General features: G+C 34.3%; 1 protein-coding gene across 3 annotated transcripts in view; it reads right to left on the reverse strand.

Moving 5' to 3' along the window:
• The window catches only part of LOC116847997 (glycogen-binding subunit 76A), a 119164-nt gene extending 113316 nt beyond the window's left edge, over positions 1 to 5848 (reverse strand). The window contains exons 1-3 of one of the 3 annotated variants that reach the window (XR_004378887.1): positions 4014 to 5848; positions 3229 to 3334; positions 172 to 3146 (exon numbers count right to left, since the gene is read on the reverse strand). The gene's annotated coding sequence lies outside the window, so the exon portion shown is untranslated. Of the gene's footprint in view, positions 1 to 171; positions 3335 to 4013 lie in introns of those variants that run through there. The other 2 variants (XR_004378886.1, XM_032823656.1) reach the window with 2 other exon arrangements.
• Between the last annotated feature and the right edge of the window lie 6100 nt (positions 5849 to 11948).

Raw genomic sequence — 11948 nt, forward strand, 5'->3', positions numbered from 1 at the left:
TATATATATATATATATATATATATATATATATATTTAATAAGCTGTTTTATAATTATTGTAACTAAAACTGTTATGAAGTATGAAAAAAGTTATGAAAACACACACTATATATATATATATATATATATATATATATATATATATATATATATATATAGTGTGTGTTTTCATAACTTTTTTCATACTTCATAACAGTTTTAGTTACAATAATTATAAAACAGCTTATTAAATATATATATATATATATATATATATATATATATAAATTGTACATATAAAACTCATATAACTTATATGTTTACCACCACTCCATGTCTTTTTCTCCGAATATACGGTCATAAGGGATGTAACCTTTACAAATCAAGTAATAAAGTTATTGCTAAATTTACACACACTTGTCTACCTATTACTATATATATAACTTGGATTACAAACTGCGCTAATCGCGTGACGATCGGGATCGAGTCGAATGCGTGCTCGATCTGCAAACGGTATTCGCGGTATTGCACACTGTGCTTGGAGAAGAAACATCTAACTGTTGGCCACGAAGAGAGACGTCTAAATTGTAAACTGCGCCGGCCATGTCGATGTCAGCGTGAGTTGCGATTCAAATGACGTTCGCCTGTTACTTGGCCGCACGTTCGGCACAAACGGCAAAAACTAATTTCCATCTGTTATATTATCGTCTCATTCCTTTTGTGTGTATACTTCCACGAGGGGAAGAATCCACGTAACTAATTTGAACGAAGTGCAATCCGGCCTCGCATCTATACTCACCTCCGCCGCCGAAAACATGTTCGTCCATCTCCCCCCGCCCTCCCATTTTCACTGAAAAGAAATATCGCAGCGCGAAAATCACGCTCGATTGCAGCAACGACGCGCGATGGATCATTGGCCGTAGATCGTTCTCGATCTGCTCGTGCGTGTAAGGCTGTATCGCGCGTTTATTTTCGTCCGTTCGTAGAGGTTGGTGTTTGCCGTGGGAGCAATTGCAATCTCTCCTGCGAGATATACGTCGAAGGCCTCGCGGATCTGTCGAATGTTTTTCGCGCTGAGAAGAGACTCGACGGCACTCGCGATTGGTGGATCGCGGTTCGTCAGACCACGATAGCTTGTCTAATCGGTGAACTTCTTGCGCTCGGCCCTCGTGTGTTGCATTCTCTCATTAATCCATGAGAGAATAACGAGGGCCGAGAAAATCGTTCAAGTTTTTCCCTTTTGGCCTTTCTCCATTCTCTTTCAATTTTATTTTAGCGAAATCTCACTCGAAATGAGAGTCATAATTCTATAAGTTCCTCATAATTATGACGAATTAATACACTACAATACATCATACAGTAATACGTCATAATTATGACGAATTAATATATCACAAAGTAGTTCATTAATTTGTCATAATTCAGTCAAAGTAAAAATACTTCCGCAGAAAAAATACTGTCGCTTGAAATTGTCCCGCGTCGAAATTTTAACCCTACTTCCGACCTCAATATTCTATTTTAACGACTTTGATACTTTGAAATTTATATCATATATATCAATCTCTTTTGATTCTGTTTAACCTATTAACTTTTTCGAGATATCCTCTTTAGAATCTACAAATGGTATTTTCTGCCACTTATAGACGCTACCTCGATAGACTGGTATACATAAACTTTGCAACAACTTTACGTATGTTAAATCACGAAATTCAACAATGTTAAGTCTCTGACTGATCAACTTGCACTCATATTAAACTAAATAGACAGACCAAATAGAAATATGAAAAAAATATAAAGAAAATAATGAAAAATTTGCTCTAAATAATATATAATGTTAAATGTAATGTATAAAAATTTCAGTGTAACTTTTAGCAAATTGTTGCTGCATCAATACAACAAAAAATTAGTTATTGATGTAAATTTAGTAATTAATCCAATACACAGTATATTTATTTCATAAATGTAATTATTAAAATAAAAATAATTATAAGATTTTCATCATCAATTGTCTCACGTCGTGATAATGAAAATCTATCTAAGTAAGTAGGATTTTAGCTTCCATGTGTTACTCATATACGGATTCTTCGGACATATATAGATGTTAGAAAGTTGAAGTCAAAATTAGGATTCAAATTTCGCTTCGGAATAAAAATAAATGTCCTACTTCAGCTTATAGAGTAGACTCTGACTCCACACGAGCGAATATTTTAATCGATTAGAGTGTATTTATTCCAGTATTCTTCCATTTCACTCAACAAAAAATTCACTCAACGATTTAGAATAGAAAGAATTTACCTCTCTTACCCTCTTTCCCTAGATATATTTTCATGACTGTCGCAACATGAGGCAATCGATGATGAAAACATTATATCTTTTTTAACATTTATGGAATAAAAATACTATATCGAATAAAACATTAAAATTACATCACAAGATGATGTAAGTTTATTATTTGTTTTTACAACAATATTTATTATTTGTTGTTATATAGCAATAAATATGTTATATAGCAATAAATTTTTTGTGAAAGGTAACATATTTATTTTCATATTACATTTTGCATGATGTGTTGTTCCGAGTTTTGATAATTTGATAGATATTTTGATTATTTTGATAAATTTTAATAAGTTTTAATAAATTTAATCGTTGTTATATCATTTTAGCAACAAATTTACTAGAAATCACTCCCATATTTTCATATTATGTTTTACACGATATATTGTTTTGAGTAAATTGTTTATTCTTTTCGTATTTTTATCTCGGCATTTTACATGATAAATTTGAATGCTATGAGTTACTTATAAGGAACGTGACCTTCACAAATCGATCAATATAGTTGCTGTGAAATTCACGTCTATCTGGATCCATGAGTGAAAAATGACTTGAGTGATTTGACTCTTCGAATGACATCCTTCTTCAAGAAATTTAGGAAGTTTGTTTTGTAGCTTTATAGTCTTCATTGACGTGTACGAAGACGAAGCCAAAGCCGCGAAAGTTTGAGCCCTCTTCGAAGCAGGGATAAAAATGATAAATATGACACACAGTTGCGTTCCTTCGCTGCAAACAGAGACGGAGAGATTATCTCTCTCGAGGCGCATCCCGGCGAAATGTCTTCTGTCGATGTCATCACGCAACCGCGTTCATTACCGATATCAAAATCGATGCGCTGAAATTGCAATGCGCTCGTGGCAGATGAATAAGGCAGATATAATCAAACAAGTCGTCGGAACGAGCAGTTTAATGCTTACGTAGCAAACTCTCCGCGAGGCGAGTCATATCGTTGCGTCGATCTACGTAAACCCCTTACATTGAATTCATCCCCGCCGGCTCTCCGCTCCCGCGGAGGGTTAATGGCTGACGAAACAAACAAACCGAGAATAGCCACCTTGGCATATCGACACTTTTATTCGCGGAATCTTCGAAATTATATAATGCAGGATAAAGAGAGCTTTCTCCCTCAAAAAATTGCAAAAATTATATGAGTGAACAAATTAGCACTACATTATTATTAGATAAATATCGAAATATTAGATAGGTATATTATTAGAGATGTAGAAAAATAATTCCTCCACAGAAATCATCTCTTCGTCACGAGTGCAAAATAAAATTTCGTTGACACTAAAATTACCAAAGCAGTAAAAGTGATGGATTTCTGGTAAAAATTACTCAGATCTAGAACTGTTTATTTTATATTTTGAATTGACGTTGAAAAAAACTATAAATATTTTCCCCCTTGCGCTAGGAATTTTCTTAGAAATCTGTCATTTTGACCGCTCTAACAGAAGTAGAACGTTAATCATTAGTGTGTGGTGTTTCAGTGTTAAATAAAAAATAATTTTACTATACCCTCTATATAATAAAAGAATGTATCTTCCTAAACAAAACTCCTCCGTCTTTTACATAACATTCACAATTCTGCACGACGTTGCTTCCCTACGCAACGTTCCCCAATTTCTCACGTAACAGCGCACATTTTGTCTCTCATACGACGTTCAAATAAACCCTTTCTCCACAAACAAACACACGTACTCACCGACACCCCGGGAAACGTCCTCGTCCTCCTTTTCTTCGTCTTTACACCCGACGAGAAAAACGTCGACTACTAACGCACTGACGCGTGCGCGCACGCACGTTTGTACTACGTCTGCCGCTCTCGACGAGACACTTCCGCGCTTCCGGTCTCCTCGGTTCCGCAGACGACGGCGATCCCGGCGAGCGAAAGCCGCGACACTCTTCCCTTGTTTACGCGAGACACAGAAGTGACGGCAGCCACTTGACGTTGACGGAGCAGCCACGCGTGGACCTCTACTTGGCCGTACGTCTCGCGTAAAAATGACGGCTGCGTCTCTCCCGCCGGAGCGGCCGCCGGCGGTACAAGGGCGTCGAAGGTCGCAGCTGCGCGTCGCGGCACGCAGGTGCGTCTCCGTCTCTCCTTCTCTCACGCTATCTCACTCGCCAGCTCGCTCCCATTCACGCATGTTCGGCGGCGCGCGCGATTACGGAAGCTGGCCGACGCGACGCGTGCTGATAACGACGACGATAGGTCGTTTCGTCTCGCGAGACTAGTGACACATCGTCATAGGATAGAAGACGAGATAGCCGATCCGCTCCTCTCTCGCGAAGCTGCGGAATTAACTAGAAGGAAGGCGAGAGGCGAACGCGAGAGCGCGCACACGAAGTGCGCGCCATGTTACACTCGAACGAGAATCCGTTATATCGATGCCTCGCGATAATAACATGGCGCGGCCAATCAGCTGCGCCGTCTCGCGCGATTCAATTTAACTCGACCCCGCCAAGAATCCACCTTGCGCCACTCTCGGCTATTTTTCACCGCCACGGTTCTAACTCGCAGTTTCTGGCGATGTACACTTGTTTGCACAATGATTTGAACACATCCTCCCCCATAAAGTTATAAACGTATCAAATAGTCGTTATTGCAAGCCACTTCTTATAGATTTGCGTGGTAATCGGTTATGACACGGTTATAACACATAATTATAAAAATTTTTCTATTGATTTATAATTTATTGATTATCCAGGATAACGGGAACAATATGTCTACAGCAATAATCTATCACTGTGATAATTTTACGCTAATGATTTATGCAAAAACAAATATGTACACTCGTGATGAACAAATAATTATCTGGTTTTTTTTTTGTAAGTTTAGGAACCTATCCTTCTTAACTAATGAAAGAATTTATTTTCCAATAAAAGAGTTCTCTCATGGGATAAGACAGATAGGTTCCGAAATTTCCAAAAAGAAAAAAACAGACAACATTTTCGACTACGAGTGTACACAATGCGTTATGTATGCCTCAGTTCTTAAGTCAAGAGTTACTCAATTTTCAGCCTTATATATATAGGCTATCTGACGATTATTGACACATTCATTGTGTACAGCTAAAACTTATTAAACTAAGCACATACTAGAAAGAATGTTTAAAATTCTACAAACTAAAATTTGGTTACAACGACAAAATAATCAAATAAATTTAAATCTATGTCTAAATGTATGTCGAAACTGTCTCGTTTCTATAAATAATATCTCTGTTTACTATTCCTATAAATAATATATTTTTTGTTTCTAATACTTTTGCTATAGTAAGCAAAAAGTGTTAAGGGCATACCATACTTGAAAACTTTACTGACGAAATACTGACTTTTTTCTGAAAAGTTTACATTATATATATATATTGGTTGTATAGGCTTACAAATGCTTCTACACACTGAAAGTATGAAAGATAACATGCAATAATGAATTGAAGCATTGTTCAATATGTGATAAAGACAATAAAAAAATTTAAAATTATGTTCTGCAGCTTGTACATATTATGTATTTGCTGTGCTAACGAAAATTTCAAGAAACATTTTTGTATCTTTACAACTAAATTTAGAAGCCAAAAAATATACGAAAAATTTACAGAAAGATTTCTATATATTCGTGTTTATATTTTCTTTAGTACACGTAATAAAACAAAGCAGTATAAATTTATATAAGATCTATATGTATAAGAAATACGAAAATGATCGTATGATCGTATTAGTGACAATTATTTCTACTTACCGTATCGCGCGTGATTATTTACTATTTTTTTTTAATTACCCATGTAGGACAAATGTTGAAATACATTCTAGAGATGACTCGGAGATATCTGGACATCTTTAAGAAGTCACCAGAAAAAAATATGTAGCATCTTCAGTAAAACAATTTAGTTCAAGCGTCTGATAAAGATAATTAAAAATCTTATATTATATAAGAAAATAATACTTTAACAAAAGTTAACAAAAGTTAACAAAAGTTACTTTCGTTCACTCTAAATTTCTGGAGTGGAGTGAGACTTCATTCCAAGGTAGTGAAAATTGTGCCAGTCGAAGTTAGAGTAAGAATTTCACTCCAAACGAGTGAGAACTCACTCCAAGCGAGCAGTATTTTCACTCGTTCAGAGTGAGTTCTCACTCTAGCTTCGACTGGCACAATTTTCATTACCTTGGAGAAGTCTCACTCCAAAAAATTTAGAGTATTAAATATATTTTTCTGCTTTAACGGAATCATTTGGTTTTTCAACTATATGTTCAAAAATGAAACATTTTAGTTAATTTGTTAAGGAATGTATAATAAAAATGTTTTTTTTTCTATAAACTAAAAGAGTACCTTATAAAACTGCCTTACGAACATAGTCTTGTTTTTTATGTACTAAAATATAAATTTTATATATAAGAAAAATTTCTGATAGTATTATCAAAATTATCTTGTTTTTTCAAACAAATAATTTAGTTTTACACGTGAATATCGAGCATTCGACTCTGTAAGTAATTAATGTTGCACAATGTATTCTACTACTTTTCCGCGCACAAGTATTGTGACACTTTGTGTAAAAAGCTAAATGTTATTATTAATCTGAATAGAAGGAAATTATCCGATCTTATTTATAGTTCTAATTAAATTAACAATAGAACTATGAAAAAATATAATTTTTTATATAAATTGAATTTTTTATAGCATTAAATTATTACTATTGGGAAAGTATATAATGCGTTGGACTATATGTAGACTATATGCAGATTATAGTTAGACTATATATAGACAATATGTAACATCTGTCAACTAATGAAGTGGTTAAGTAGATAAAGTAAGTGATAATGACATAAAAATCTAGACTTAAATCCTACCAGTGATAAGCGTGTATTTTTAAATACGATAAAATGTAGAATCAATAAAATGGATAAAATGTCTGGTAAAATCATTATATACTAACTTAGGAACAATCTACTAATCTTAGGAATAATCTACTAATCTTAGGAATAATCTACTAATCTTACGAATAATTTAAGAAAAATAATAAATTTTTAGTTGAAAATATGATATAATTATGATATAATTTTACCATTACTATTATTATTATTTATTTTATTCATAAAGCAACATTCATTTAAATATTTTTGATACAATAACAAAATACATTTTAAGACGATGTTGAAGTGGATCATGAACTCCAAAAATATCGAAAATTGTGCCAGTCGAAGTTAGAGTGAGAACTCACTCCGAACGAGTGAAAATATTGCTCGCTTGGAGTGAGTTCTCACTCGTTTGGAGTAAAATTCTTACTCTAACTTCGACTGGCAAATTCTCACTACCTTAGAATGAAGTCTCACTCCACTCCAGAAATTTAGAGTAAACGAAAGTAACTTTTGTTAACTTTTGTTAACTTTTGTTAAAGTATTATTTTCTTATATAATACAAGATCTTTAATTATCTTTATCAGATGCTTGAACTAAACTGTTTTGCTGAAGATGCTATATTTTTTTCTGGTGACTTCTTAAAGATGTCCAGATATCTCCGGGTCATCTCTAGAATGTATTTCAACATTTGTCCTACATGGATTTACCGTATCGTGCGTGATCATTTACTAAAATAAATAGTAAATGATCACGCACGATACGGTAAATCATCTGTGATAGCGATGTGCCTTCGTGTGCTTGTATGTACATTAGATTAAAAACTGAACGAAAAAATCCTTTACCATTTTGAAATATATTTTTAATTATTAATTAAAGAAGATTGGTGTATAATCATGCGCAATAATAATGGTGTATAATAATGCATCAATTTTCTTTTATTAATAACTAAAAATCTACAGTCATTTGCAAAATTGTAGAAGACCTTTTGTTCAGTTTGAACTAATGTACTAACGACGTCGACACAGCTCATCTACCGTATTGAGCGTGATCGCATTCATCGATCTTCTTTAATTAACAATTCAAAATTTTATGTGGTTATTTACTAAATAATAGAGGAATTTTGTGTTTAGCTTGATTAAATCTACCTGTACACAACGTATGATGTGTCAATCATTGTCAGACACCTTGTATACTTACAAAGTCGAAACTCTGGATCTAGGGAATGGAAAGGTATACATAACGCAGTATAAATATTCGTTTTCAGGACAGTTTGTACACGTTTTTTTCAGTAACCAAATGTAATCAGTTGACCCTTTATTATATATCTTATCTGATAAAACAAAGATCTGATAGAATAAAATGTAATAAAAGTCTCAGATAACACAAACTTGTAAGAGAAATCTTGGAAACATTTCAACAACCATTTTATTCAAAGAGATCCCTTATAGAAATATCATACTAAGAATCATTGATAATTACTTATTATCCAGTATTTTTAATACTGAAAATAAGTAATTATCAATGATTCTTAGTATGATATTTCTATAAGGGATGCTGGAGTCGATGACGAACTCGAACAATATCGATAATACAGAGACGATCGTTACTAACATAATCACGCTATCCTTTTCGTATTTCTTGTATATACAGAACTTACATGAATATATGTTACTTTGTTTTACTCTAATCAACAGAAAACCTAACCATATATGTATAGAAATCTTTTAACAAACTTTTTCTTAAGCTTCCAAATGCAGATGCGAAGATAGAGCAGTGTTCTTCAAAATTTTTTTGTTTGGAGCATCCACACTTTCGATATACACAAGCTGCAGAACTTTTGGGTTAGACAAATATTACGCTAACTGACAGACCTTTATAGAAATTTAATACTGATAAGTAATAATTTGGCCAGTGATAATTACTGTCGTTCAATAATTTCATTACTCGTACGAGTAATAAAATTATTATTTATTACTGGTCAATTTATCATAGCTAGTAATACTTTTCTATAAGGGAGCTTGAGATTTTACATTAAAAATGTTTTGTTCGTTTTCGTCACATATCGAGCAATGCTCTTATTTATTTTTGCACGTACTTTTATTGCGTAAAAGCATTTGTAATTCGATGTAACCAATACGACGTAAACTTTACAGAAAAATGTCAGTGTTCTATCGGTAAAGTTTTTAGCTTCAGTATCCCCTTAAAGGGATGCTGGAGTCGATAATGAACTCGAACAATATCGATAATGCAGAGACGATCGTCACTAACATAATCACGCTATTTTTTTGTATTTCTTATATAGAACTTACACGAATATGTATTGCTTTGTTTTAGACATCTTCAACGGAAAATCTAACCATATATATGTAGAAATCTTTCTGCAAACTTTTTCGATATTTTTAAGCTTCCAAATGCAGATGCGAAGGTAGAGCAATGTTCTTCAAAATTTTTCTGTTTGGAACATCCACACTTTCGGTATATACAAGCTGCGGAACTTTTGGATTAGGCAAATATTACGCTAACTGATAGCTTCAGATTTTACATTAAAATTTTTTTGTTCGTTTCCGTCACATATCGAGCAATGCTCCTATTTATTTTTGCACGCACTTTCATTGCGTAAAAGCATTTGTAATTCTGTGTAATCAATACGACGTAAACTTTGCAGAAAAATGTCAGTGTTCTGTCGGTAAAGTTTTCAGCTTCAGCATCTCCTTAAGAGTCTTTTAGACGTCTTTTAGGTGTCTTTGAATTGCTCTTAATTCCTATCTTAAAGTGATTAGATTTCCATCTTTTTTCATGGTGCTATGGCACTAAAAACTATGACACATTTCACTAGTATTATTAAATATATGTATTATTTACATGTAATTTAATCTATTTTTCTATATTGTACAGAATAGAACTATATAAAATATAAATGAAATATGTAAACAAACATGGAGTGACGTACTGACCATATCCGCATGCGCAGAATTATATTCTTTAGTACATACTATTCATAGATATTTTACATAAGCGAAATTTAGAGAGTTAATAGTCTTGTAATATATGTTTGTGTTAACCCTAGGTATACACTGAGGTATATACTGGTATATACTGGGGTTTCCGAGACCCCAAGCAAAGTTTGGAACTCTTTTAGTATTAGTAGAAAGAATAAGTAAGGAAGATACGACCGTATGAAAAAAATTTGAAGTCTCCTTTATAGATAGCAACTGTCGGAGCAGTCAATTATCTGTCGGTTTTATGATAATTCACACGTAAAGTAAGCCCGGGGTCTCCCAGACCCCAGTGTGTACTTCGTGCAACTTTTTTTGCAAGTATATTTTGTAATTAATTTTATTCGAATTCATATGTGTAAATATTCTAAAAAATGTCAGATTAAATAAGTAATGTAAAAAAAAGAACTAATTTTTATTGGTAGACAAAAACACATGGACTAAACGCCCAAAATAATACTGCCTTGTTGGGTGAATGTTATTTGTCGCTTTTAAATTATTGACGTTTTTCTTTTTCTGTTTTTATTACATGCATTACAAGTTATTGAGTTTGTATTTTTTAACAAAAATCCTAACTCTTATACCTGTCTGCAAAACCGCCAAAAAATAGAAATATAAAAAATCGTTAATCTTGGAATCTTATAATTTTCATGATAATATTCCAATATTATCATGATGATTTTTTTCTTTGTTCTTTGAAACATGTCCTTTCAAAATCTGAAAACTTTTCGATTATCTCTATTACCAAAAAAGATATGCAAGCTATTATAGTAAAATAGTTTTTCAAGCTATTATAATAAAATGACGTTTCCTTTGGATTTAAGAATAATTCTAATGTTTTAACACGTCTTAATTATGTGATGCTTTAATTCTTAATTATGATTTAATTCTAATTCTTAATAAATATATGTGTTTTTCAGTCTATTAACAATCGGAAAAAAGTCAAAATACGGTGATTTTTATCGGAGTTATAATAAAAAAAGTAGCTGGGGTCCTTCAGACCCCAGTGTAGCATTTACGTGTGCGAAAAATAAGTACCTAGGATTAAAAAGGCATCTAAAAGACATCTTATTTCTTTTAGACGTCTTTTGGATATCTCTGAGAGATAAGTTGTGTTGGTTATCACTTCTGCTTCTGTTATAACAAATTACCATGCAGACTCGCGAATAGTGGATCACAATCGTGTGATCATTTGATGCGCTCCTAACTTCATCAGAAAACAAACGTTCAAACCGTTTTGCAAACGAGTGTATGTACACATACTTGGCGCGAAAACACACTTTCGCCTTCCCGAAACTTCAGCTAACCGTGGATCAAACAAACAATAATCGTTCGAAATCCGAAAGTACCAAAGTATCAATCGTATGAATTCTCGCGCGAGTCTCTCATTGACTTGTCTGGCGTTTTCATTTCCGAGGAACGTATTCTGAAGACGCGAGTTGCACGAGTGCGCGTGCCTCTTATCGTCCGCAGCGCCAAGAGAAACGAGTCAGTCTACCGGGGAGATCAAGCCAGTGTTGCACGGCCCTGGACGGCCGGAGGAATCGGGAGATTCGCCGCGAGAGGCGCAGCGTCGCGACGCTCGTTGCCTCGCTCTCGCGCGTGTCGCAGATTATGCCGCATTGCTGCAAGCATTCGCCATCGACGCGACGCCGGCCAACACGGCCGCACCAGGACACAGCTGCGGTGGAGGCGACGGCGGTGGCGGCGACGGCGGTTGCGGGCAACGGCGTTGGCGGTAGCAGCTTCTACGGGCTGAACGCGGAGCGGAGCGGAAGCAGAAGCGTGAT

Source organism: Odontomachus brunneus, unplaced genomic scaffold (genome assembly GCF_010583005.1).
Source record: "Odontomachus brunneus isolate Ranch 3 - 2012 unplaced genomic scaffold, Obru_v1 Obru_scaffold_086, whole genome shotgun sequence".
NCBI lineage: Eukaryota > Metazoa > Arthropoda > Insecta > Hymenoptera > Formicidae > Odontomachus > Odontomachus brunneus.